This window comes from Diachasmimorpha longicaudata, chromosome 12 (assembly GCF_034640455.1).
Source record: "Diachasmimorpha longicaudata isolate KC_UGA_2023 chromosome 12, iyDiaLong2, whole genome shotgun sequence".
NCBI lineage: Eukaryota > Metazoa > Arthropoda > Insecta > Hymenoptera > Braconidae > Diachasmimorpha > Diachasmimorpha longicaudata.
Window position 1 is genome coordinate 6,342,811 of NC_087236.1, and position 6,380 is coordinate 6,349,190.

Here is a 6,380-nt window from a genome sequence, read left to right on the forward strand (position 1 = left end):
ACCCCTGACAAATGAAGCATACCGAATGTTCCTTGTTATCTGGTGCAGAACGGAAAACGGCGAAGCTGACGAGCCGAGAAAGACGAAGGTACCGAGCACAACAAACTCCCCTCCAGACGATACCATTTGCTGACTTTCACATATCATTTATTAACAGGTTTTTTTTCCCATCGCAGAAAAAATTCGAGGCGAACACTCCACAGCAATTAGACGAGCGTTGATTTTTTCACAGGGATCACGTCCTTTTTGCCACTCGGCCGTAAACTGAGGCTTCACAGCTCCTGGAGTGACGTCTCCGCGGCTGCGGAAACCGCGGGAAATTTTTTTTTCAAATGTATGAATTTTTTTATTGAAAAATACTTTCAATGCTGTCACTCTCTCTTTCTCCCTCCCTTTTGGGAAAAGAAGTCATGGAAAGATCACACTCGGAAAGACGTCATCCTTGTCCCAAGATCAATCAAGGCCACACGCCGTTGTCCTTCAGTTCACCCCATGAACTATTCATCGTTGAACTGGTTTACCAGTTTTTTTTTACAAATATGGTATAATACTCACACCTCACCAGTTTACTCCCGAGATATGAATTACAGTGACTGCATTCTCACTTGATCAGAACGTCCACGTGGAAAAAATCTATTGAGAAATCTAGTGTGTGGGTATCTACCTTCATTACATTCTTATAGAAAATTATTTGTTGAAGAGAAAATGTGGTAAAAAAGATAATCAAGTTCTTCAACATTTATTCCCTGGGGCTCAGGAAAAATTCTCTGAAGTCTCGGAATTGTTTGTAAAGTCCGCAAATTCAATTTTTTTCAGTCAACAATTTTTCCAGAATATTTCTGGATGTGGAGGATGAAAAAACGGATACGATAGAACTCAGGTGAGTTTGACCCTAGCGATAAAAACGGCCGATTCATCCAGCAGCAAAAACAGAACATAATTAGTACTTCATCATGAGCAACGTGAGTTCAAAGTTTTCGTCTGATTTATTCATGCGCAGAGCTCAAGGCACTCCAGAAAAAAAAACAGGAAATATCGTTGCATGTTGAAGGATGGATCAAGGGAGTATAATCCCGGCGCAAGGTCCTTCGAAGCTCTCCCCTCCTCCCCATTTAAAAATTTAAAAAAATGCGTAAACAAAATAAATTCCCGAAAAATATCAGCGCCGCACCGTCGGGATATCCCTCACATCTTCCGCAGATCGAGCGTCGATAAATAAATAATTAAATGCGCACATTTTTTGTTTCTTCAACTATCGGGCGGAGATCAACTCATTCACAATCAAGAAAATTTTCATATCTCTACAAAAAATAGATAATGAGCTGCTGGAAAAACTGGTAAATGATGATACGATCATTTACGGAACTCTCACCCGTTGACTTTGGAAATAATTTATTTGAACAGCTAATTTATTTAAAACTTTCTTAAACACTCACTATTAATTATCCCAAATGGTCAACTGGACACCAAAGGCATTAGACTGTTGACGTCTAATGATGGTCTTTATTCTTCCGAAATTTCATGCGTCACACTCCAGAAAAATTCCAGTTCCCGGTTCAGTAAAATTCTCTCTCACACAACGGAACGACAATTTGTCTTTTAATTCTTTTCATGATGTCTAATGACTCCTCTCAATTTTGTTCTCTAACGTTTTGTCATTCGTTTTTGTTGGTGGAGTGAAGGCCACGACTTTCGCGGCGCACGTGGGACTCCACTCGAATTCAGGTACTGCGGGGAACCCCAGACTGAATGTGAAATACGAATTGCGAATTGAAGGAACGTACGCATTGAATTGTTTATGGGCACTTTAACCCGTTTACCCTGGTAGCACGTGGGTCAGTGCCAAAGAGTCGGTCTCTTTCTGCTCTGGCTGTCCTGTTGATTCTTCCTCTCCTCGCAGGACAGCCCATTACTACAATATTATTCTTTATTATTATTTTAAAAAATAATCATTTCCAAATGAAAGAAAATTTTCCCTCAATTTTTTTTTGAAAGAAAAAAAAATTTCTCGTCATTTTTTTTTTCCCCGCGGGGGGAAAATGTATACAATGAAATGGCGTATAGTTAATGAGTTTGTACGACGCTTTGAACGATTTTTCACTCACTGAAGGACACCCTGAGTGCATAATTACGGTCGAGGCTCATCAACGATGAACTTCACTCAAAACATCACAAATATTTTTTTTATCATTCGAGGACATTTCGAGGGGCAAATTTGAATTCATGAAACACATTCTGATTCGCTGGTTTCTGGAGGAATCGATTTATCGATGACATCGGAAAATAATCACGTCGAGGGAAACAGAACGAATGACGAAGGAATTTGGGTAAGTTCGGTTCTTTCCGCCATTAAATTTTTTTTTACTCCCTGTGGCCTCAGGGAAGTCGATGCATTTCTTGCATAATACGGGCCCGGGGCAGAATGGGATGCGCACGTGAACGAAACCACGACAGTCTACGTGCCTCGAATGCGGAAGATTTGACAGAGAAATGTCATGGAACGCGAAAAAAATGAAGAGAAAATTATGAGATCGTGACCGGAGAGTTGGACGTTTGCCAGTTCAAATTATTGTCAATCATCCGGTATTTTATTGAATCATTAAATCATGTTCAACCTTACCTCATGAATTTATGAATTTTCCTCCATTTTTCCGGCCCTCGATCCTCTAATTTATTTTTTTCAGAAGAATTTTCTCAGCGCGCCATAATCTGCACTGCCGGGAAATAATGACAGTTTAACAGCCGCTTCATTAGTAATTTTTACGATCCAGGTCTTTAAATGAATTTTAACTTCCACATTTTTGAGTGACTCTTCAACTTTTCCGATAATCCATTTCCCAATTTTCCCCGGCAATAAAATGAAAATACCGGCCGCCTCATTAAAAATTAAACGGTCAGGTAACTCCTGGGGGGGGGAGGGGAAGGGGGTGAGAGAGTATTAAATATACAAATCCATACCGTCCAGTATTTTGTTAATTAAAAAAATTTGATGCCTGAAATTAATCGAGTGGCGAATGTCGAATGTCTTTTTGTGTAGAATCCGCCGGCTTCTGGTACCCGCGACATTGACAGGCGATTCGTACCCGGTCAGCATTTTAATTCCAGTAATATTTCTCAATGCTTATGTAACTGGCATTATCCTCACTAAAACAATACCCACTCACCTCGAGCATCTGTGCATTTGAATATCGTCAGCCACGTCCGAGGAATTCTCCCATTTTCGTTATTTCCCGGGCCGACGGGGTTTAATTAATCGGTCAGGACTACCTGACATTGACAGCGGTGCCTGCGTCACTGAGTTTAAACAAAGAGACGATAGGAATGGATAACAGACATCCTGCATGGTCAGGTCGTTATGTCCATTTTTGTTTGGACACGTGATCGTTGGCATTTCGTGCTGGAAGCCATCCGTCAGCTATCGTAACTCAATCATCTGCAATATTTAGCAGCAAAAGGTCGTAATGAGCGGTATTTTTCCGCTCGTCAGGGCCGAAAATTAAGCTAAACATCCGAAATTAAGGAAAGAAACCGAAAGGTTTCGGAAAAAGTTGTGAATAGGAGAATATTATTTTTATATAACGCGAAAACATAAAAATTATGCAACTGCCAAATTATCCTCATTACGAGAGCTATAAAAATAATATTAAATGTACTGCCGAGTCGAGAAATAAATCATGAGAATTGCAGGGTCGATTTGTCTTTCATTATTTCTATTATTTTCGAACGAAATAAATTTTTAAAAATGTTTCTGAACGATGACGAATGATTCCCTCCATCAAATGTGTCCGCAGAGAGATAATTATTGGAAAGTTCACGAATTTAATTCGCGGAGATGATGAATAACAGGAGAATCGGGTACATAAACACGTAATTTAAGATGTAATATCTCCTAATAATGATTAGGTTCATCAAACTCCCAGCACGCTTCACACATTCTAAACTTCCTCAGTCGTCTCAATCCACAATTCCCCATTTCACAAATCCAACAAATATATTTCCCCTCCGAGTGCCCTCAATGCGCAATTTATTTTCCCCCCGATGTTAATTATGTCTGACATTAGCATCCCAAACATTTATGTAACTTGTTACTGTGCCCCCAGCCATCGGGATCGTAATGATTATGATGTAAAGAGTCCAAGTGTTTTATTTTTTAAATAATCAGCGGGGACTTGCCGTCACCTGGCTTTCGTTCCTCAACAGGTGAATATTTTTTCCACCGTAAAATGTTATTATCGGAGTCATTTCTCGGACGCTGGTGAAACTGGGGTATAAATTTTCATGGACGATAGGCCCGATATATCGCGATGTGCGTCGGCAGGCCAGTAGTCCACTTATTGCTTCAGGAAGCGGGAAAATCAAGATTTAACACGGAGGACAGTGAGAGCAAAACGCGAGTTTCATGGTTTGTGATTTGAGCCGTTTGGAGTGAAACTAAATTACTCAAATGTATCGTTTCTGATGCCTGAGGAGGAGACGCGGCTTCATCTCATGATTTATGACTTGATGGAATTTTTTAACTCCTAAATTAAGGAAAAATTAATTTTTTCATCAATCAGCACACCATTATTCCCCTCTGAAAAATGTATATTTACACAGAAAGAATTATACAAATTATCCAAAATATATATGTCTATTTGGAAATAAATATTTTTAAAAATACATTCACATAAGAATATTCTACATAATTATATACACACGATAAAAAAATTCTGTACAATGCGAGTTAAACATTAGAACCGAGAGTTCAGTCATAAATTACGAAACAGCTCGTTGAAAACTCGTGAACAATTTTCTCAAAAAAAATTTGACTTCATTTCCTCCTCACTGAAGTTAATTAAAAAAACCCCTAATTTTCATAACTCCACTACGCACATAATTCCCCCCTCCCCGCCCCTGTCAATTTTTTTCATTTCATCTTCACACGAATGATTGTCTCGTGAGTACAATCGCCGAGAAAATTATGATTATGCTAATGAGTAGAAGGTTTTTCCACAAGTACATGCGTGGGTTACTCAAGCAGCGAAACCCACTGGTTAGATCGTTTCGCAAATACTCGAGATTATGCGCTGGGATGAAATCGCATCCAACGTGCACGGCTTTGATTATCGTGGAGTATATCCTGGGAAGAGTCGTCCTCACGAGAGGGACGAGAGAGAGAGAGCGAGAGAGAGCGACAGACAGAGAGAGAGAGCGAGAGAGAGAGAGAGACAGACAGAGAGAGAGACGATTCGTTGACGTAAAAGCGTGTGGTTGAGTGGATTTTTCAAATTTTTTTTGCCTCGAAACCGCGACCGGTCACGCAAGTGTTTACTCGTCTTCAAGAGCTCGCGATACCGGAGACCGGCGATATTATCCGAGTTATGGGAATTGATATAGTTAACAAATGAACATTCAATCAATATTTACGCGGGAAAATTGTTTCTCCCGTCGTACCACAAAAATTCCGAAAAAAATTAGAAAAAAATCGAAATCAAACTGGAAATATCGATAAAAAATATCGATATATCCCCGTCCAACGTCCACTACTTTGACGTACCGAAAGGTATTGTCTAGTCCTCGAGGAAGAGCCTGCAATCATTTTATTATCGAATTGTGACGCAGAAAAGTGGCAAAATTCGAAAAATCTCATTTTTCTCGTAAAAAAAAATACAGCTCCGTCTGCTGAGTCATTGCACTTCGAATGGCATAAAAATATAACCACAAATGATGTAATGACTGCTGCGTAACGTATGCAATAACTTTTGAAAAAGTGTAGACTATAAAATCAAAATTTGATGTTAAAATTTTTTTTCATAGCCTCACGAATCAGTGAGAGTTTTTTTTTTCCTGTCTCGTGGCCGGAAGTTACGTCGCAAACGGCGATGAAAGCTGGCCGATGCACAACAACAGTGCACATCCCATTCGTGGATTTTGTATTATGTTGATTGATGACCGGTCATTGAGACGCACAAGCACATACCCGAGGAATGGAAAACAAATAAAAAGGTGAATTATCGTCATGTTCGAGGCACTCGAATGCCTCTGGAGAATGGAGATACGATGGAGGCGGTGATAATTGTGTACATTGATAGCACTATCCAGGGCGATGAGTGATAGGGGTAAGCGACGGGTATTTCAGTCTCGAATTGTTAAAACAAAACGCAACAATTAATAAAAAGCTTAAATTCCAATTTATTTATTTTTACGACATGACAGACTTCAATGATTTACCATCGTCATTGGTTTTTTTATAAAATTTTGATTGACGTGCTTTTTTCGAGCAGTTCATGACACCGATGACAGAGTTTCTCGTTTCAATCAGAAGTTTTTACTTCATTTAAGTGTAATTGCACTGAAGTATCGCATAATTAAAATTTTAACGCTCAATCCACATTAGACTC